At 39.5% G+C, this 23,921-nt stretch overlaps 1 protein-coding gene across 2 annotated transcripts in view; it reads right to left on the reverse strand.

The window, feature by feature from the left end:
• Nucleotides 1–22,244, reverse strand: part of ATP10D (ATPase phospholipid transporting 10D (putative)) — a 123,826-nt gene extending 101,582 nt beyond the window's left edge. The window contains exon 1 of one of the 2 annotated variants that reach the window (XM_043438341.1): nt 21,976–22,244. The gene's annotated coding sequence lies outside the window, so the exon portion shown is untranslated. The remainder of the gene's footprint in view (nt 1–21,975) is intronic. The other variant, XM_043438340.1, reaches the window with a different exon arrangement.
• Nucleotides 22,245–23,921: the final 1,677 nt, after the last annotated feature.

Raw genomic sequence — 23,921 nt, forward strand, 5'->3', positions numbered from 1 at the left:
TTCTTCTGTGTATTCTTGCCACCTCTTTTTAGTATCTTCTGATTCTGTTAGATCCTTACCATTTCTGTCCTTTATTGTGCCCATCTTTGCATGAAATGTCCCCTTGGTATCTCTAATTTTCTTGAAGTAAAAATATATTTTTTAATTAAACTTTTTGAAGGAAGAAGTTGTAAATAATAGCTATGAAACAGTCTAAAGCTGCCCTTGTATAGATGTGAGAGTTGGACCATAAAGAAGGCTGAGCACCAAAGAACTGATGCCTTCGAACTGTGGTGCTGGAGAAGACTCTTGAGAGTCCCTTGGACAGCAATGAGGTCAAACCAGTCTATCCTGAAAGAAATCAACTCTGAATATTCATTAGAAGGACTGATACAGAAGCTGAAGCTACAACACTTCTGGTCACCTAATGCAAAGAGCTGACTCACTAGAAAAGACCCTGATGCTGGAAAAGCCTGAAGGCAGGAGGAGAAGGGGATGACAGAGAAAGAGATGGTTGGATTGCATCACCAGCTCAATGGACATGAGTTTGAGCAAACTCCAGGAGACGGTGAAGGACAGGGAAGCCCGCCGCGCTGCAGCCCATGGGGTTAAAAAGAGTCAGACACGATTGAGTGACTGGACAACAAAGTAGCTGCGCTTAACATTAGGCCTGCGTGACGCTACATGAGCCGATCTTCTCTCTACTTAACATTAGGCCTGCCTGACGCTACACGAGCCGATCTTCTCTCTACTTAACATTAGGCCTGCCTGACGCTACACGAGCCGATCTTCTCTTTACTTAACATTAGGCCTGCGTGACGCTACACGAGCCGATCTTCTCTTTACTCACAGAGGCTAAAAAATAAATGAAGCTCTGAAAATTACAAGCTATCAATTTTAAGCCTAAAAATCAATTAAGTTCAGAAATAAACATAAACCAAGATCTGCTTAGAGAATAAGTACAAGCAATTCTGCAGTGATTATTACTGCTTACGAAATACGTTTTGCATGTCATTTAAACTTCACAACGTGGTGTGGAGTTTTCATTTCCATTTTTCAGAAGAAACAAGAAGCCAAGGAAGGTTTCCAGAACTCAAGGCATGCAATTTTTGATTCCAAAGGCATGCCTTTCCAACTACACAATCCTACTTATATATAAAATTAAAAATAATCAAATATAATCATTTTAAGCTAAATTATTTCTAACCAGGGTGTGTCTTTCTAGATGATATAAAAGCTACAGTCATGCAATAAGAGCGTACCTAGAATAACATCATACTGTGTTCGCTCTTGTACATAAACATGCTTTAAAGCAGTCACTTCTCAAAAACCCCGTTTCCCTTAATGAATGCTTAATGAAGCCTGCAGCAGGGCAGGTTACCAAAGGTAAATACAGGATAATGAACTCCCTTGAGTCCAGTAGGTATTTTAAAATTTCTGAGGTCATCCCATCACCAGCCAACAAACAACTTGAAATATATACACGAGCTCAGTCATCCTAAAAAGAAAAACATGTTTGTGCATAGTCATTTCAAGATTCCCTTTGTGGATGTCAAACGCCAGGATGCATCAGAAAGTCCTGAGACACACCCCTGAGTCTCTGATTCAGCAAATCTGGGGTGGGGACCTAGAATCTACATGTTTAACAAGTTTCCAGGTAGTGCTGGTATGCTACTCCTGGGACCCACTTTGAGAAACACCATTCTATGCTATTCTAACACTATTCTATTCCCAGTAATCCAAGCCTATGCCCCAACCACAAATGCCAAAGAAGCTGAAGTTGAACAGTTCTATGAAGATCTACAAGACCTTTCAGATCTAACACCCAAAGAAGATGTCCTTTTCATTACAGGGGACTGGAATGCAAAGTAGGAAGTCAAGAGATACCTGGAGTAACAGGAAAGTTTGGCCTTGGAGTGCAGAATGAAGCAGGGCAAAAGCTAACAGAATTTTGCCAAGAGAATGCACTGGTCATAGCAAACACCCTCTTCCAACAATACACAAGAAGACTCTACACATGGACATCACCAGATGGTCAATACCGAAATCAGATTGATTATATTCTTTGCAGCCAAAGACGGAGAAGCTCTATACAGTCAGCAAAAACAAGACTGGGAGCTGACTGTGGCTCATACATGGAACTCCTTATTGGAAAATTCAGGCTTAAATTGAAGAAAGTAGGGAAACCACTAGACCATTCAGGTATGACCTACCCATCAAATCCCTTAAAATTATACAGTGGAAGTGACAAATAGATTCAAGGGATTAGATCTGACAGAGTGCCTGTAGAACTATGGACAGAGGTCTGTAACACTGCACAGGAGGCAGGGATCAAGACCATCCCCAAGAGGAAGAAATGCAAAAAGGCAAAATGGCTGTCTGAGGAGACCTTACAAATAGCTGAGAAAAGAAGAGAAGCGAAAGGCAAAGGAGAAGAGGAAAGATACATCCATCTGACTGCAGAGTTCCCATGTATAGCAAGGAGACAGAAGAATGCCTTCTTAAATGATCAACGGAAAGAAATAGAGGAAACCAACAGAATGGGAAAGACCAGAGATCTCCTCAAGAAGATTATATACCAAGAGATCGTTTCATGCAAAGATGGGCACAATAAAGGGCAGAAACGGTATGGACCTAATAGAAGCAGAAGATACTAAGAAGAGGTGGCAAGAATACACAGAGTTCAATTCAGTCACTCAGTGGTGTCCTACTCTTTGCAACCCCATGGACTGCACATGCCAGGCTTCCCTGTCCATCACCAACTCCCAGAGCTTGCTCAAACTCATGTCCATCGCATCGGTGATGCCATCCAACCATCTCATCCTCTGTTGTCCCCTTCTTCTCCTGCCTCAAGCTTTCCCAGCATCAGGGTCTTTTCTAATGAGTCAGTTCTTTGCATCACGTAGCCAAAGTATTGGAGTTTCAGCTTCAGCATCAGTCCTTCCAATGAATATTCAGGACTGATTTCCTTTAGGATAGACTGGTTTGATCTCCTTGCAGTCCAAGGTCTTCTCCAACACCACAGTTCAAAAGCATCAATTATTTGGTGCTCAGCCTTGTTTATGGTCCAATTCTCACATCCATGCATGACTATTGGAAAAACCATAGCTTTGACTAGACGGACCTTTGCTGGCAGAGTAATGTCTCTGCTTTTTAATATGCTGTCTAGGTTGGTCATAGCTTTTCTTCCAAGGGGCAAGCGTCATAATTTCATGGCTGCAGTCATCATCTGCAGTGATTTTGGAGCCCAAAAAGACAAAAGAAGATCTTAATGACTCAGATAACCACAGTAGTCTGATCACTCACGCAGAGTCAGACATCCTGGAGTGTGAAGTCAAGAAAGCGAAGAGGAAAGAAAAAAAAGAAAGCGAAGAGGAACTAAAGAGCCTGTTGATAAAGGTAAAAGAGGAGAGTGAAAATGCTGGCTTAAAACCCAACATTCAAAAAACTAAGATCATGGCATCTGGTCCCATCACTTCGTGGCAAATAGATGGGGAAATGGAAACAGTGACAGACTTTGTTTTTGCGGGCTCCAAAAATCACTGCAGATGGTGACTGCAGCCATGAAATTAAAGATGCTTGCTCATATTAAGGCCAGGCAAGGGTAATACATCACCAAAAGCACTGAACTATTATTTTTGATACCTGGTGGTTAGTATCATCAAAGGAAGTGCTACATGAAAATATAAGAAATTAAGTATCTTTCACTTTGACCACTAAAAAATCTTTGTGACAGTTCTATCATTTTTAGGATGCTAAACAGGAAAAAGTCCATTTTACTTAAGCACATACACCTTTCTTGAAAAGAATGCTTAAATCAAGCTCACTCAGTCCCAATTCATTCAAGAACCATGGCCTGAAAAATAGACTCAATGGTTGATAGTGGGGAGACAGAAACAGAAAATACTGTCCTATTTCCATCAGAGAAGCAGCCTCTAGCCCAGAATAAGGGAGGGGACCAAGTGAAGCAAAAAGTGACAGGCTTATATCATTGTTGATGAGTCAAATCAGAATTTTCAAAAACAACATGTTTATTTGGGTAGCCTATCCCTTCCCCAGGAAAGCTTCCTGACCCAGGAACTGAACTGGGGTCTCCTGCATTGCAGGTGAATTCTTTACCAATAGAGCTATGAGGGAAGGCCCAGAAAGAAAACAGCAGTATAAAATATAACTGGGGTAAACAGATGCATTGTTTTACATAGAAAAATTTATCCATTCTTAGTGTTCCAAACTTATATTAAATATAAAGTTTCTTCAACTCTCCTGTGTGAGAATAAAGCCTATATACACACACACACACACCCATATATATATCTCCCAATATATAGACACTGAAACATATACATCAATATATAGACACTTAAATATCTACTCTCTCTCTTTAATATACCTCAACTTTTTTTGAAGGAATCACACACCTAAATGAGTCACCTGTCTGATGCTTTGACTCAAAACTGAATTAAGCTAGCAAAACTACAGGTAAGAGATGCAAGTATATGCATGTACCTTTGTTACTGGGAACTAAAAAAAAAAAAATCTCACCTATATTCATAGTAAGTTCCCACTCTCTTAGTCTATTCTTAAAGCTGAAAAAAAAAATAAACATACATTAAAAGGTTAATAAGGACACGATAAGGGGGCCCACTCCTGCCACTATTATTCAACACAGTTTTGGAGGTACAGCAATCAGAGAAGAAAAATAAAAGGAATCCAGGTTGGAAAAGAATAAGTAATACTATACATGATACTAAACATAGAAAACCCTAAACATGCCACCAGAAAATTACTAGAGCTAATCAATGAATGTATTAAAGTCACAGGATATAAAATTAATACAAAGAAATCCCTTACATTTCTATACACTAACAACAAAAAAATCAGAAAGAGAAACTAAGGAAATAATCCATTCACCACTGCAACAAAAAGAATAAAATACCTAGGAATAAACTTACCTAAACAGACAAAAGACTTGTATGCAGAAAACTATAAAACAGTGATGAAAAAAATCACAGATGAAACAAACAGATGGAGAGATATACCATGTTCTTGGGTAGAAAGAATCAATATTGTGAAAATAACTGCATTATTCAAAGCAATCTATACTTTCAATGCAATCCCTATGGAAAGTATCAATGCTATTTTTCACAGAACTATAACAAAAAAAAAAAAAAATTCACAATTTGTATGGGAACACAAATGACCCCGAATAGCCAGAGCAGTTTTGAGGAAGAAGAATGGAGCTGGAGGAATCCACCTTCCTGACCTCAGATTATATGACAAAGTTACACCATCAAGACAGGATGATGCTGGCACAAAAACAGAAATACAGACCAACGGAACAAGACAGAGAGCCCAGAGATAAACCCATGCACCTGTGGGCACCTTATCTTTGACAAAGGAGCCAAGAAAATAAAATGGGGAAAAGACTGCCTCTTCAATAAATGGCGCTGGGAAAACTGGACAGCTACATGTAAAAGAATGAAACTGGAATACTTCCTAACGCCATACAGAGGGATCAACTCAAAATGGATTAAAGACCTAAATGTAAGACCAGAAACTACAAAACTCTTAGAGGAAAACATAAGCACAACACTCTTGGACATAAACCACAGCAAGATCTTCTATGACCCACTTTCTGGAGTAATGGAAATAAAAACAAACAAATGGGACCTAATTAAAAGCTTTTGCACAGCAAAGGAAGCTATAAACAAGGTGAAAAGACAGCCCTCATAATGGAAGCAAACAACAGCAAATGAAACAACTGACAAAGGATAAATCTCCAGAATGTATAAGCAGCTTGTGCAGCTCAATACCAGATAAACAACCCAATCAAAATACAGGCAGAATATCTAAACAGACATTCTCCAAAGAAGACATGAAGTGAAGTCAAAGTCGCTTGGTTGTGTCCGACTCATTGCAACCCCATGTACTATACAGTCCATGGAATTCCCTAGGTCAGAATTCTGGAGTGGGTAGCCTTTCCCTTCTCCAGGGGATCTTCCCAACCCAGGGATCAAACCCAGGTCTCCTGCATTGCAGGCAGATTCTTTACCAGCTGAGCCACAGGGGAATCCCAAGAATAGTGGAGTGGGTAGCCTTTCCCTTCTCCAGCGGATCTTCCTGACCCAGGAATCAAACCAGGGACTCCTGCATTGAGGACGGATTCTTTACCAACTGAGCCATCAGGGAAGCCAAGACGACATAAAGATGCTAATAAACACATGAAAAGATGCTCAACATTGTTCATTATTAGAGAAATGCAAATCAAAACTACAATGAGATATGACCTCACACCGGTCAGAATGACCATCATCAAAAAATCTACAAACAATAAATGCTGGAGAGAGTATGGAGAAAAGGAAACCCTCTTGTGCTGTTGGTGGGAAGGTAAATTTATACCACCACTATGGAGAAGAGCATGGAGATTCCTTTAAAAACTAGAAATAAAATGACCATACGACACAGCAATCCCACCACTGGGCATATTCCCTGAGGAAATCATAACTGAAAAAGACACAGGTACCCCAGTGTTCATCGCAGACCTGTTTACAATAGCCAAGACACGGAAGCCTAGATGCTCAACAACACAGGAATGGATAAGGAAGCTGTGGTGCATATACACACACATACACAATGGAATATTACTCAGCCATAAAAAGGAAGTTCAAATGAGGTGGATGAATCTAGAGCCTATTACACAGAGTGAAGCAAGTCAGAAAGAGAAAAACAAATATCATATATTAACATATATATATATGGAATCTAGAAAAATGGTACTGAATAAACCCTCTGCAGGGCAGCAGTGGAGACAGACAGAGGGCAGACTTGTGGTCACAGTGGGGCAAGGAGAGAGGGGGACAGTTTGAGACAGTAGCACTGAAACTTATGTATTATCACGTGTAAACTAGAGAGCCAGTGGGAATTTGCTATATGATGCAGGGAGCTCAAACCTGGTGCTCTGCGACAACCTAGAGGGTGGGCTGGGGTGGGAGGCAGGATGGAGGTTCAAGAGGGAGGGGACATGTGTACCTATGGCTGACTCATGTTGCTGCATAGCAGAGACCAACACAGTACTATAGCAGCTATCCTCCAATTAAAAATAATTTTTAAAAGGTTAATGATAGCAATCGTTAATACAATGTTTTGACACTGATAATCCTAGATACTTCTAAGATAACATGTTATTGAAATGACAGAACAGCAAGTTTTTGAGATTCAGTTGTTCAACTCTAATAAAATATGATTCATTCAGTAAGCCTAAGATGATAACAATATCTACCATTTATAAAGACATGCCAAGTTCTGTGCAAGGGATAAATACACATTAATGTTAGTTCTTACAATGAAGTACAAATTATTATCCCCACTTAAATGAGGAAACTGAGGCTCAGAATGAAAAACTCACCGAAGCAACACAGTTTGGTAAGTAGTCACCCAAGTCTAATCCAAACAAGTCTCTGTCGTTATTAGGAGGCTCTGACATGGGCAAAAACACTTGAGCAACAGGTTGGCAAAAGGCACAGAGCATCTCCAAAGAATGTGAGGGTGGGAAGAACAGGACTAGGATAAGGAAAGGTCACTTAGAAGGAAAAAATACTAAAGGCATACTTCACATGAAAAGCTGCAGTTAACAGAACCAAATATTTGTATATTGCATGCCTTCAATAGAAAGCGTTTTCCATATATTTGAAATATGATTCACTATATACAAATAACATGGGTTTAGAATAAATGACTCCTTTTTATCCTGCCTTCCATATTCTCTGACCCCACAGGGACCTTCAAGCATCTGCCCCCCAACCCCCACCTTCTCACTGCCTTTCATTCTTGCGTGGCCACACTTCCCTACTTAGTCTGAATTTTGTGGTCAACACTGCTATCACTTCTTTGTATATTCTCTCAGCCTCTTAGCTCCTCTTTCACTTCTTTCTTGGCCAAACCCTTACCCTAGTTACAGCTTACAGAAAACTCAAATGAACTTCCTGGCCAACTCAAATCAGTTAGATCTAAATCTCTACATACTCTGTTCCAATACTGACAAGTTGAAAGTGGCTAAGAGAAATACACAAGGTCTCTGAAGAGCGTCACCTTATTTTTTGTTATGTTTTGCCTTTGTGATAGCAGAAATATTCTCATAAAAATGTCAGGGGACTAGAAATAAGTAAGAACTTGTGCAAAGATATGGTGGCAAATAAGCAGGCTTAGTGTTAAATTCTTGACCATGAACTACTAGTTGACCAGACATGCCAACTGCAATCACACAGCATTTCTAGTCTCTTCACTTTCCCACTTTTACAGACAACTGTTTTAGACTTTCTCCTCTAATTTCCAACAGCTCCCTCTCTGCTGAAGACCATATTTCAATTTTACTGGGAAAGTCAAAGCCCTCAGAAGAGAACTTCTACAGACTCCCCACCACATAACCACCCTCCAGCACAGACTGGATCTCTAATCTCTAGATATGTACTTCTGATTGCCAACTAGGCAGCTCATCTCCATTTGGGCTCATCATCAAATGGTAACATGTGCAAAATGGAACCCCTGATACTTCCCCCACCAAAACCTGCTTATTCCACAGATTAGTTTTGTCAGTCAGTTGAATTCAGCTCCATCCTTCGAGGACCCTGAGCCCAAAGGCCTCTGCATCATCCAGGGTCCTGTGTCTCACAATCCACACAGCCAGTAGATTTTGTTGACTCTACCTTCCAAATACGGGGCTTCCCAGATGGCTCAGTGGGAAAGAATCTGTCCGCCAATGCAGGAGATGCAAGAGATGTGGATTCAATCCCTAGGTTGGAAAGATCCCCTGGAGCAGGAAATGGAAGCCTATTCCAGTATTCTTGTCTGGGAAATCCCACGGACAGAGAAACCTGGAGGGCTACAGTCCACGGGGCTGCAAAGAGTCAAACATGACTGAGCACCACCACCATCACCTTCCAAGTATATCTGGATTCTCACCACTTGGCACCACTCCACCACTATCACCTGAGTCCAACACTGTAACTTGCCCTTGGAACCTAAAACTTCTTCCGCAATTTAAAATTCTCTGAAGGGGACGCTTACTCCTTGGAAGGAAAGTTATGAGCAACCTAGAAAGCATATTAAAAAGCAGAGACATTACTTTGCTAACAAAGGTCCATCTAGTCAAGGCTATGGTTTTTCCAATAGTCATGTATGGATGTGAGAGTTGGACTATAAAGAAAGCTGAGCACTGAAAAATTGATGCTTTTGAACTGTGGTGCTGCAGAAGACTCTTTAAAGTCCCCTGGACTGCAAGGAGATCCAACCAATCCATCCTGAAGGAAATCAGTCTTGAATACTCATTGGAAAGACTGATGTTGAAGCTGAAACTCCAATACTTGGGCCAGCTGATGCGAAGAGCTGACTCATTGGAAAAGACCCTGATGCAGGGAAAGATTGAGGGCAGGAGGAGAAGGGGACGACCGAGGATGAGATGGCTGGATCCATCACCGACTCAATGGACATGGGTTTGGGTAGACTCCGGGAGTTGGTGATGGACAGGGAGGCCTGGCGTGCTGCGGTTCATGGGGTCGCAAAGAGTCGGACATGACTGCGTGACTGAACTGAAAGGCTCTCGTGTTAACTATAATAACAGTCACCAGGGCCACACACACCTTCCTCCCAAAGTCCTATTCCTCCGCCCCTCCTTCATTCCAATCCTTACACAGCCTTGCTCAGCAATTCACACTTTTCCCTTTCTTATTCTGCATAAACTTAAGTCATTTTCTAACAATCTATAATTTTTTTTGTATTTTAGTTCTTGTTGCCTCCCCTTCCAGAGTAGAAATTTCTATCTCCTTTGTCCACTGATGTAACCTATATGCTTGCTTAGAACAGTATCAGACCCAGAGCAGACTTCCAACACATATTTGTGGAATAGACATATGCATGAATGAATAAAATAACACCTCTCTTATATGCAGTAGCAACCAGAATACCTCTAACAATCTTACACAAACCAACTCTAGAAGTAATATAAGCTTAGTTATCTCATATTATAGCTTTTATTATATATGCTAAAATATTATATTTTGAATGAAGATCTTTAGCAGGTAACCCTAAAATGGCTGCTAATAAGACTTTGCAACAAAAAAGACATAAAAGGGGAAATAAAACAAACAGAACCTATTTTTAAAAATAGCTGAGGTATTTGAATTTCATTGTTCTAAAACTCTCAGGAAGGAAGTTCTTCTGAGTACCCTATTTTTTTGAAGAGGTTTAAAGTTTATCCCTTAAATATCAAAATAACTTCTTCATGATAGAAATCATTGTGTGTTCTCAATTATCCTACATTTTTATACAACATTTTAAATAATTTCTTTTCTGAGAATTCATCACCAAAATGCTCAAAGCACCAGTTATTGTAAAGTACTCTATATAGTGATGCCTTCAGGGTCTTCAAAGGCATATCTATAGGTTTTCAACCAGCAGTTGAAGACCTTGTTTTGAATGTTCATGACTATTCTCATAGGTTTGTGTCTCCCTCAGCTGCCCAAATATCTGCCTTTATGAAATCTGAACTCATATTTCCAACTACTTTAGAACAAATAAACTGAATTAACCACCTCAGTGGTCTTCAGGAAGCAGAAGTACAGAAACAGAACACTTATTTTAGTGAAACCTATTGTCACTGTTCAGAGATTGCTTTTCCTTACATTTGTTAATAAATAGCTACCGAAAGGCTACCATATGTCAGCAAAGTACAGGCATTAAAACCAAAATGATGAAAAGTTATGTGTAAACTCTGTGGTTCTTGTCTTCAAAGACCACACAGTCCAGGAGAGGGATCCGGCAGGAAGTTCATGAGATTCCCTCATTGCCTGAAATACTTCAGAGATCAATTCCCTTGGGACAAACTTTGACATGTTTATGGCCAAGCTTCAGAACAGCAAATACTGAGAGCATTAAAACACTAACCAATAGATAAGCTAAGTTCTGAAGTGGAGCTAGACCCCAGATAAGTGCTCATTTTGAAAACTACAAAGTATCTTTTTAAACTGGCAGAAGAATACAAATTTCCTAGTGTGTTATCTTTATTCATTCATACAAAGACTGCAACCTTCAGCTCTATGTGATAAAGCATGTATTTGTGTGTGTGTAAAAAAAAAAATAAACACACTGTATTGTGATTCCACACTGTATTGTGATTCTAAAGATAAGCTTTAAAAGATTATTCAAAAGAAAGAGGAATGAGCTATAATTATTATTTTCATGTCTGTTTCCTTGATGAGGCCATCTGGTACACTGCTTTTACCGGTACCTGGACAATGCCCAGCACATAGCAAGTACTCAATGAATATTTTTTTAAAATAAATTAATGTCCAGTCAGGTTCGCTGTGGTACACTATGCATCCAGGGAATGAGTACTCATTAAAAAATAATTCGATTTTTAAGAGGATAAGAGTCAAGCAATCAAAAAAGCGTGGAATAAAGTATTGTTGAATGATGGAGTAGGGTGCTTTGGTGTATTCTACTTGGTCAATTCCACCTGATTTCTGAAATCCAAGGAGGACAAAGATGGTCAACAGGCACATGAAAAGACACTCAACATCACTAATCAGCGAAATATACATTAAAATGAGGTATCACCTTACACCTGTCAGAATGGCTATTGCCAAAAAGTCTACAAATAACAAATGTTGATGAGGATGTGGAGAAAAGGGAATCCTGGTACACTCTCGGTGGGAATATAAATTTGTGCAGCCCCAGTGGAAAACAGTATAGATGTTCCTCAAAAAACTAGCATATGATCCACCCACTCCACTCCTGACTATATATTTGAAGAAAATGAAAATCCTAATTCAAAAAGATCTATGTTCATTGCAGAATTTAACAGCTAAAATACAGGACCAACTTAAACGTCCATCAACAGATAAACTGATAAAGATGTGGCACACACACACATATACACACTCACGATGATATATCACTTAGCCATAAAAAATAATGAAATTCTGTCATTTGCCACAACATGAGTGGGCCTACAGGTTATTATGCTATTAGGTCAGGCAGAGAAAATCCTGTATGTTATCACTGATACATGGAATCCAAAAAATGAAAAAGAACAAATATAGCAAAACAGAAAAAGCCGCACAGATATAGAGAACAAGTAAGTTGTTACCAATAGGGAGAGGGAAGGGAAAACGGCAAGTCAGGGATAGGGAATTAAGAGGCAGAAACTATGCATAAAAAAGCTACAAGGGCTACTGTCCAGCACAGAGAATATAGCCAACACTTTAAAACAACTTTAAATGGAGTGTAATCTATAAAAATATTGAATCACTATGTTGCATACATGAAACTAATATTGTAAATCAACTGTACATCAAATAAAAATTTTAAAATTAAGTAAAATAACAAAATAAAGACTAAAGAAATCTTAAGATTCTTAAGCCTAAGCCTGTGTCCTCAAACTGCCAGAGATCTGAATCACCAGAAAGTCTGTGAAAGCACAGATTCCCACGGTACACACACACTCTCGCCCCAATTTGATTCAGTCAGTCTGCAGTGGGGCCTGTGAACTGGCAGTTCTAATAAATTCCAGTGATGCTGATGCTCTCACTCTGGGGACCAGACTTAAAACCATGAGCCTAGGCAACCCAAATTTGCTCTGAAGAGATTTAGTTTTTGTACCTTTTAAAAATTTTATTTTTTATTGAATATAGCTGATTTAGAATATTGTGTTAGTTTCAGATGTATAGCCAAGTGACTCAGTCATATATATAGTTTCTTTTTAAAAATCCTTTTCTACTATAGGTTATTACAAGATATTGAATATCATTCCCTGCCCTATACAGTAAATCCGTGTGTGTCTGCTTTATATGGAGTGGTGTGTATCTGCTAATTCCATAATTTATGGAATTTATCCCTCCCCCGACTCCTTCCCTTTGGTAACCATAAGTTACCTTTCTATAGAAAGGTAACTTTCTACCATAAGTTGCTTTCTATATCTGTGACTGTTTTAGAGAGACTTATTTTTAATTTAAAGTATATATTCTCCATGGATTCATTACTATTAAATATCATTTTTATGCAACTATTCATTTACTCCCCAATGATGCATATATTATTTAAATAATTAGTGAAACTACTTTTTTATACACAAAAAATAGGGCAATTATTTTCTGGATTAGTCATCATGGAAATCTGTAAAAAGCAAAAGAAAATAAAACATTTAAAAGAATATGGAATAACAAGAGGAAAAAAGCATAAATTGGGAAGTGGAATTATATGCAGCTAAAACGGAAAGAATTTAGGCATTGAAAGAATGTATATACTCATAAAACTAAACAAACCACAAATGTTTTCCAAAGGCCTCTTGCAGATCATTAACCTGAGCTATTAAATTATAAACCAAATAAACACATCAAAGACTATAATCTTTAAGTTTGTGGCATTACTGGATAAATGATGAAGACAGGTATTATTTTAGTTGAATTATTAAAAGAATATTCCAGTATGATGAATAAGAGGTTTAATTCATTTCTAAAACCTTTTTTTAAGATTCAATTCTGGAGTATTTGGGTCACTTAAAATATGACATAAATATTTCATAGATAATTTCACAATGGATAAAAATTACTTCAGCACATGACAAAGTAATGCAAGCACAGATTACATACGTCAATTACTTAAACTGTCTCAACACACATACACTTGACCCTTGAACAACATGGGTTTGAACTGCATACGTCCACTTATATGCTGATTGCTTTCAATAAATACAGTACTATACCAACCATGGCTCGCTCAATTACAGAACTGAGGATATGAAGGGTCAACTCTGCGTTCTGAATATCTGTAGATTTTTATATCCACAGTGAGTTCTGGAACCAACCCTGCACAGATAGGCAGGGATAGGTAAGTAAGTGTTAGTCGCTCAATTGTGTCTGACTCTGCGATTCCAGGGACCGGAGCCCACCAGGCTCCTCCGTCCATGGAATTCTCCAGGTAAGAATTGGGTCACCATTCTGTTCTCCAGAGGATCTTTCTGACCCAGAGATCAAACCTTGGTCTCCTGGATTGCAGGCAGATTCTTTACAGTCTGAGCCACTAAGGGCTAAGGGCAGGGAGGGATGACTGTATTTAAATTGTCCCCAAAGTTTGCAAGTTAAGTGTTATTAAGTACCGTATATAAATAGCAATAAGAGATTGATGAAAACTACAAATGGTATTAAAAAGAAACGGATGGTGTTCACTGGAATTATAAATTGGATTTCATGATAAGTGGTCAATTCCAATAATTACTAGATGCTCTCCACCCTCCAAAACACATCTATTTGAATTAAAAGTGATATTATAATCAGCTGTTTTCAAAACAGCAGATGCATCCGCAGTTAGCAGAGAAAGAACACAGGCTCTAAAAAGTCCCAATGGTACTGGTGCTCAGCCTCCCAGTCAGTGTCGCAAGCTCTTAGCCTGAGCCTCAGTTCCCTCATCACAGAACTCATACTGTTTGTTTTTGGGTTTTTTTTTTTTTTTATTTAAATGACAATTTTTTGCTTTTTAACTGGAGGACAATTGGTTTACACTATTGCGTTAGTTCCTGCTAAACATCAACGTGAATCAGCCATAGGTATACACAGGTCCCCTCTCTCTGGAACCACCCACCCTCCAGGTTATCACAGAGCACCAGGTTTGAGCTCCCAACACCATATAGCAAATTCCCACCGGCTCTCTCTTCTGCACGTGGGAAAGTCCATGTTTCAGCGTTACCCTTCACTTCGACCCTCTCTCCTCTCCCCCACTGTGTCCACAAGCCTGTCCGTCACGTCTGCATCTCCACTGCGGCCCTGCAAACGGGTTCATCGGGACATTTCTCTAGATTCCACTGACACGTGTTAATGCACACTTGCTTTTCTCTTTCTGACTTACTTCACTCTGTATATAGGCTCTAGATCCATCCGCCTCATTAGAACTGACTCACATGCGTTCCTTTTTATGTGGTGCTATATACCATGGAATACTACTCAGCCTCACGCTGTTTTAAGAGGAGGTTTATGAAATCAATGTACCAGTACTTGTCCAGCACACTGAAAGGGCTCGACTTCATTCTTCCAGCTAATGTTTGCTGAGCTTCCACTGTTATGCCAGGCATTGTAACAGGTAAGAGAGATTAATCAGAGCACACAACAGACAAAAGTCTGTCTTCTGGGAGCTCACCTTTGAGTGTTCACTGCCTTTACCTTGTCTTGTAGGCACACTGCTGGGACCCTGAGAATGAATAAACATGCCCAGAACCAGTCAAAATACTCAATTCGACAAAAATAAAATAAATCCAAATAACACTAGGGTAATCATGCAGTATATATGTTTATGGAACTAGAACATATGAGAACACATGCCATGAGATTAGAAGACAGAAAAGTAGGGTAGGCTGCTCAAGAGACAGAATTTTAACTGAGTTTTGGGAAATGTCTCGAATCAGATATGGGATTTGTAAATTTTAGAAAAGAAAATATGAATAAAGGTAAGACAGCTGGAAAACCTTGTAACCCAGTGTTACATAACACTGTGTCGTTCAATATGGTTTGCATTTCAAGTACAAATTAAGGAGTGACGGGAAATTAAGATGGATATCTAGTAATAAGTCTTTACCTACTAAGATGAAAAAATTATATTTAAAGGAACAGGCTATTATCAAAGATATATATTTATGATAAAAATTCTCAACAAAATGAGTATGGGGGAACATACCTCAACATAGTAAAGTCCATTTTATGACAAACCAACAGCTAATCCTATTCAATAGTGAAAAGCAATGAGTTTTCCCTCTACAAATAGGAATAAGACAAGTATGACCACTCTCCCATTTTTATTCAACATAGTACTGGAAGTCCTAAGCTCCACAATCAGAAAAGAAAAATAAACGATATCCAACTGGGAGAGAAGTCGTAAAACTGTCACTAGAAGATGACATGCTACTACACACAGAAAGTTCCAACAACTCCACCAAAAAAAAAAAAACAACCTAGAGTAAATAAATTTAGTAAAACTGTAGGGTACAAAATTAATATACAGAAATCTGTTGCATTTTTATACAATAAAAATGAGCTATCAATCCCATTTACAATTGCATCAAAAAGAATAAAATAGCTAGGAATAAACCCAATGAAGAAAATGAAAGACCTGTACTCTGAAAAATATAAGACGTTTAAAAAAGAAACTGAAGTGGACCCAAATAAATGGAATGATATATTGTGTTCATGGATCACAAGAATTAATATTGTTAAAATGACTGTACTATCCAAAACAATCTACATATGCAATGCGATCTCTATCCATTCATCCACAGCATTTTTTCACAGAACTAGAATAAGTAATCCTAAAATCTGTATGAAGCTACAAAAAATCCTGACTAGCCAAAGCAATCTTGAGAAAAACAACAAAACTGTAGGCATCATGCTCCTTGACTTCCGACTATACTACAAAGCTACAGTAATAAAAACAGTATGGTACTCACACAAAAACAGACACAGGGATTAATGGAACAGAACAGAGAACCCAGAAAGAAGCCCACCCACATCTGGTCAATTGATTACTCCACGACAAAGGGGGATTCCCAGGTGGCATTAGTGGTAAAGAACCTGCTGGGCAATGCAGGAGATGTAAGGGAGGTGGGTCTGATCCCTGGGTCAGGAAGATCCCCTGGACGAGGAACTGGCAACCCACTCCAGTATTCTCACCTGGAGAATCCCATAAGCAGAGGAAACTAGTGGGCTACAATGGTGGCAAAGAGTCAGACACAACTAGAGACTTAACACGTATGACAAAGGAGGCATAAATATATGAGGAAAAGACCGCCTCTTCAATAAGTTGTGTTAGGAAAACTGTACAATCACATGTAAAAGGATGAAAAATAAACCAAAAATAAACTTGAAAAGTGAAAGGCTTCAACTAAGACTTGATACCAAAAATTCCTAGAAAAAAACATAGGCAGTATACTTTTACATCAGTCCTGGAATATTTTTTATGGATGTGTCTCCTTAGGAAAGGGCAACAAAAAGCAAAAATAAGTGGGACCACATCAAATGAAAAAGCTATTTCACAAAAAAGGAAACCGTCAACAAAATGAAAATACAACTTACTTAATGGGAGAAGGTATTTGTAAATGATATGTCTGATAAGGGGTTAATTAATATCCAAAACATATTAAAAAAAAAAAAAGCTCATACAACTCAGTATCAAAAAGTAAAGCCAGTCTGACTAAAAAATGCACAGAATCTAAATAGGTATTTTTCAAAGAAGACAAACGGATGACCAAGCATCTGAAAGGATGCTCAGCATCACTACTCAGAAGAGAAATGCAAATCAAAACCACAATGAGCTATTACCTCACACCTATCAAAATGGCTATCATCAAAAAGAAACATCAAGTATTGGTGAAAATGTATAGAAAAGGGAATGTGCACTGTTAATTGAAATGTAAATTGGCATTGCCACTCTGGAAAACAATAGAGTCTTCTCAAAAGTAGAACTAAAAAGCAGCAGAGACATAACTTTGCCAACGGAGGTCCATCCAGTCAAAGCTATGATTTCTCCAGTAGTCATGTATGGATGAGAGACTTGGACCATAAAGAAGCCTGAACACCAAAGAATTGATGCTTTTGAACAGTGGTGTTGGAGAAGACTCCTGAGAGTCCCTCAGACTGTAAGGAGATCAAACCAGTCAGTCCTAAAGGAAATTGGTCCTGAATATTCATTGGAAGGACTGATGATGAAGTTCCAACACTTTGGTGATGTGAAGAGCCGACTCTATTGGAAAAGACTCTGATGCTGGGAAAGATTGAGGGCAGGAGGAGAAGGAGGTGACAGAGGATGAGATGGGTTGGATGACATCACCGACTCAATCAACAGGAATTTGAGCAAACTCCGGGAAACAGTGAAGGACAGAGAAGGTTGGCACGCTGCAGTCCATGGGGTCACAGAGAGTCAGACATGACTGGACAACAACCGCCATCACATGCTTAGCAATTCCACTTCTAGGTATTTATCCCCCCAAATTAAAACACTGATCCATAAAGATATATGCACCCCAAGGTTCACTGAAGCATTATTTACAACAGTCAAGATATGAAAGTAACCTAAGTGTTCCTCAATAAACGAATAAAAAAGATGTGATATATATGCACAATGGAAGATTACTCAGCCATAAAAAAAATAATGAAATCTTGCCATTTGTGACAAGAGGATGGACCTAGAGATTATTTTTCTTAGTAAAATAAGTCAGAAAAAAGATGAATACTGTATGCTTTTAGTTATATATGAAATTTAATAAAGCAACAGACATATAACAAAGCAGAGACAGACTCAGATATAGAGAACAAATTAGTGGTTGCAGGAAGGGAAGGGGGGATGGAAGAAACAGATGAAGAGGATTAAGAGGTGCAAACCACCAGTTATAAAATAAATAAGTCACAGGGATATAATGCATAGCACAGAGAAAACAACCAATAATATTGTAATAACTTCATGCATAATGTATAAAATATTGAATCATTATATTGCACACTTAAAACTAATGATATTGTAAGTCAACTATTCTTCAATAAAATTTTTTTAAAAGACAGGCATTTTTCTAACATGGCAAGGTTAATTTGTTGGCTGAAGGACATCACAGATTAGTAGAATGTGTCATTAAACTGTCTCAGAATACCTCTCTATGGAAGACTTTAGCAAAAAAGAAAGGACAGTTAAGATTTTTAGTAGAACTTTCTATATATTATTATAGTCTGTAAGAGGAATGAGAATTTTTAAACATAGTTCTAAGTAATTATGAGTACTATAAACTGAAGAATGCTTCCCTGGCGGCTCAGACAGTGAAGAATCTGTCTTCAAAATGGGAGACCCGGGTTCGCTCCCTGGGTGGGGAAGATCCCCTGGAGAAGGAAATGGCAACCTATTCCAGTATTCTTGCCTGGAAAATTCCACAGACAGAGGAACCTGGTGGGCTATGGTCATGGGATTGGATCACAAAGAGTCAGACACTACTGAGCGACTTCACCCACTAAACTGAAGAAAGACTTCACATTTCTGGATAATTTAAAGCTAATTTTCACCTTCCTTATAACCAAGATAAGATTTTTTTAAATTATTTATCCTACATAAAGAGTTGAAATTTTGTGTTTGTTTTTTAACAGAAATGTAGTTGTACCCATCTTCCTCATTCAGAATAGCCTTAAATGGAGTAAGTAGATTTTAGCGAAATAAATTAAGGGGGGAAATCCCATGGACAGAGGAACCTGATGGGCTGTAGTCCACAGGGACACACTCTTTCATAAAACTAGTACGACCATTACTTTTACTCTAACTGTGATACCAGCTTTGTGTAAAGTACTGTTTCTATGACTAAGATGGTTTCTAAAATGAAATAAATCCATCTACAGTAGAAACGTCCATCTCAGTAAAGAGGTAAATTGAGAGGCATGCTCAAAGAAATGAGTTTATTCGGGAATAACAAAGGAATTATAATTTTGGACACCTGAACTATAGCAAGCCAGAAGTGAGTTCATGGAGCATTTGGAATGTTGTTGTTTAGTAGCTTAGTCGTGTCCGACTCTTTGGAACCCCATGGAATATAGCCCACCAGGCTCCTCTGTCCAGGGGATTTCCCAGGCAAAAATACTGGAGTCTGTTGCCATTTCCTTCTCCAGGGGATTTTCCCCACCCAGCGATTGAACCCACATCTCCTCCATCGCAGGCTTTACTGGGGAAGCTGGCAGGTTTGGAATAGTCTGTGTTTATGGGCAGGGCATGTAACAAGGGGAGAGTTCAGTGAGTATCTGTTAAAAAGTAAAAATAAATGGAGACCTGCTTTGAAAAGTCCCTGAGCAGATAAGGCCAGTCTAATCATACAAGAGAAACTCAATGTAGCTCATTTTTTGGACACCAACCCAACCTGGGTCATTTATTTCTTACTCTAGAAATCATAAGCAAAAACTTTCCAATGCTGATAAAAGGCAAAACTTCTGATTAACTCCTTGACATTTAGGAAAAATCCCACTTATGGACTTCTGTGTGCGCGCGCTTAGTTGCTTCATCGTCTCTGTGACCCCATGGACTGTACCCCGCCAGGCTTCTCTGTCCATGGGGATTCTTCAGGCAAGAATACTGGAGTTGACTGCCATGTCCTCCTCCAGGGGATCTTCCCAACCCAGGGATCAAACCAAGGTCTCCCGCATTGAAGGCGGATTCATTACCACCGAGACACCAGGGAAATCAGGCACTTATGGCAAATGGGTCTCCCAGTCTTTAAGCTTCGTTTTCCTAAAGGCAGATGAGGGAAACCATTCATCTATCAATTTCAGATTGAAATTCTTTCACAGCAGGAAGGAAGGGAATGATGTTTTAAGAGAATATACTCACAACAAACCTCTTTGAGCTGAGAAGGAAACCTGCGCAGCTGCTAATGCTTTTGGTTTTGAGGATCCCCAGGTGATCTTTGTAGCCTTTTCTTTGGTTTTGCCTCATTAAAAACACTACTTTCAACTAGATCAGACAATAAGGCCTGTAGAGACGGCTTGAGTATGTGGACATTTTTTTACCTCTTAATTTTTCAAGCTAACTCTAAGTACATTTGTCTAAAAGATGAGTCATCTCTGTTCTATTACAAATTATAATCAAATTCTAAGCATTTCCTCCATTTACTGACATCAAAATAAATGATATCCCATTCAAATTCTATTTAGTCACTAAGCAGTTATATTGAACAAATACTGTTATTAGGCAAAGGTCAAACAGTACTGACATCCTTTTAGACAGCTCAGAGTCTCCATCTTTTTCATACAACTTAACAAGTGTTTAACAGTTACAGTGTTACTTTTTAAAACTGTCTAAAAGTTTTTGAATGTTGGAGAGTTGTTTTCCAACATATAGAGCATGATTTCCTTTTGATAAACTATCAGAATGTAGGTAATATGTATTTGTATCATGGACAGAAGAGTTTAGAAGGAGAGATTACCTTGTGGGGTAAACTGGAGTGAGGGCTTACATCTGGGCACTGAATAAATCTGCCGTTACAATGATCATTGTTACACATTGGCTCTAAACAAGCCACCAAATCTCTCTTTCTGATGGTACTCTTCCCAGAAACGGTGACCTAGCCGAATTTCAAAATAATTATCTACTCTGATGTTAACTTTTCGGACACAGTAACACTGGTGGATAAGGAGTCCCCTATCCTTGTGGGTCATCTTTCAAGGTTGATTAGAGTCAGAGACGTGCCCTCAGACTACGGAATTGTTTTTCTCCTTGAAAAGAACTTATGTGAAAAGAAGCAAGAAAAATCTTTGGTTTTATTTAGATAACACTCTAAATACCCGAGTGGACGTGCCCTTATGATTATGAGCAATTTAAATACATCATTTCTGAAGGCACAGGGAGCCCAGCCTTCCAGAATGGAGGGTTTCACTAACCAACCAGATGTCTCTCTGCTGTATAAAGTATAATTACAGCTTTCACAATGTAAAGGGTGCCCCCCAACAACAATGAAACTCTGCAAAACTAGTGTTTGCACGGAAAATTGGGGGCTTTTTAGTAGGGCTCCTGTAAAAACTATTTCTGAGCAAGCTCCAACACACCTTTTTCTTCCTAAGGAATCAATCCGTGTTTCATCTACTGGGTAAAAATTTCTACCCCTATTCTATTCATTATGTTTGACACAGAGCCAGAATTGCTTTAAACTGTTCGATTTCACAATGAGATGACAAAGGGTGAGTATGCGTGACATCTTTTCATAAAACCCAGCATTCAGAAAAGATAGTCATCCCTCTACTGTGATCAAGTGCCTGAAAATGTTGTAAGATTCTTCTTTTTAAAGTTTAACAAAGCCACAAAGTCCAGTTTTCAGGTACTTCATCCCATTTGAACACCACTACTGCGGGAGGCAGAGGACAGAGAGAGTAAAGAAACAGAGAGGAAAAGAGGAGTGAAAGGGAAGGCAGGGAAGCCGTCAGAGGCTGGCTGGTTCACCCTTACCAGTTTCTCTCTGGGCACACATCACCGCATGATGGTCACGAGTCCCAGGATGCAAGAGGAAAGCCAGGCACAGATCCGGAGAGGAGGCGGGTTATGCTTCTCCGCCAGCCATTAGACTTTGAAGGAAAAAAAACAACTAAACACTTCTCAGCCGGCGCTCCGAGTGCGCTGCCAAAGCCCGAGCCCAGCCCGGCCGAGCCGGCAGCCTCCCACTCCCGGCGCCCGCCCGGCCGCTCCTCCTCTCCCTCGGCGGGGAGCTGAGCGGCCGAGCTTCCGCGGACGGCCAATCGCCCGCCGCCCCGCCTCTCGCTACGTCGGTGCAAGGCGGGGCCTGGCCGCCGAGGGGTTTCCCGGCGCCAGCGGTGGGCCGGAGCTTCCTGTCAGCCTGATGCCGAGGTCTCCCAGGAACCCAGAACCTGCCTGCCTAGATGTTCGGTTCAGTCTTGTACCGCTGAAATTCTGTTTTAGCATTTCATTCGTTTACCTAAACTTGAAACTCTTGGGAATTATTTGTGGAGGGTAAAAGGGTCAAATCTAAATACTTAATATTGATGTTAACTAGAAAAGAGATTGAGAAAAAAAAAAAATTCTGATTTGGTCTTTTTTCTCACTCCATGACCTTCTGTCCCCTTCTTCACCCAGAATGATGTGGCTCTGTGCTGCCATGGTCTGCTAGCTTAAAACTCACAGCTTAAAAAAAAAATATTTTACTTCTAAGTAAATTCCAACAACCCATCTACTGTCTCAACACTTCTCACCCGCGAAGTGCCTTGAGGAAGGGAAAGGGCATGCACAGAAGGCAGAACCAACAGAGGCAAGAACTCAGACCAAATAATAAGAATCACTGGCTGCCAACTGTTTTATCCCACAAAGATAAAGAGGGGCAAATCTCTCCGCAACTCTTCCATTTGCTCAAATGTTTAAATATGTGGCAAGAGTGAAGAAAACTAGACGACAGTAGGAACGTTTCGCTAATCGTGAAGAGCCCGTCAGGACAGGCCCGTGGAGCTAGGAGACCTACAAGCTCAAGCTGCAGAGGCCAAACAAGTTCCTGCGTCTACAGAGTGGGTGCCTCTCCCAGACGGGGAGAGACAAGTCCCGGGTGTGGCTTCCTGCGCTGGCCAGTTCAGGAGACTCTTTCTTGCAGGCAAGTCTTGTCGGTTCTGGGATAAGCCTAGCCTAGTAGAGCAGTGTCAGTCTCGTGGTCTCTGAAACTCCTGGCCCTGCTAACCCTTTTTACAGTCATTAGACTCTCTCTAAGTGATATTAAAGATGAAGCAACTTTCCCGTCTGATAGCCAAACTTCCTGGGGAGACAAAGTTTAAGATGGGCTTTCCATAATTTCCCCTCAGCACTGATGCTGAAATAATCTCAGTGGAGGGCTTTCTTGAGAGGATGCAGACCAGGACGATTCAGTCCGGGAGCTGGTATTTGCAGCCAGTTTGGATTGCTTAAATCGGGTTCTAACAAGTTACACATCAGAGTAAGCAGAGGAGCTTGATGCCAAGGCCCCACCCAAGCCAATTAAACCTGAGTCTCTGGGGATGGACTTCAAGCAATCTCTTTTATTTGTTTAAAACTCTCCATGTGATTCTAATCTGCAGCAGAGGTTGAGAATCACCAGCTTAGATTTACATTATCTTAGATGAAAATCTACATTACATTTAAGTTAAAAAATGCAGTAGCAGGATAATGTAAAACACGTTGTAATACAATTTGTTCATATATATTTATATATTTAATTTAAATGTATATTAAATATAAAATGTATAATAAATGTATATTAAATGGAACTTAATATAAACATAAAATATGATGTTAAGACACACAAAATTGTTTACTCAGAGGGAAAGAGTGAAGACTGAGTGGAAGTGGAAGAGGGGACAGAACCAGCTTTCTTTTTGTTTCTGTAACATCTGACTGACTGCAAGGGGCATGTGTCCCAT

The sequence above is a fragment of the Cervus canadensis genome, chromosome 19 (genome assembly GCF_019320065.1).
Source record: "Cervus canadensis isolate Bull #8, Minnesota chromosome 19, ASM1932006v1, whole genome shotgun sequence".
Taxonomy (NCBI): Eukaryota; Metazoa; Chordata; class Mammalia; order Artiodactyla; family Cervidae; genus Cervus; species Cervus canadensis.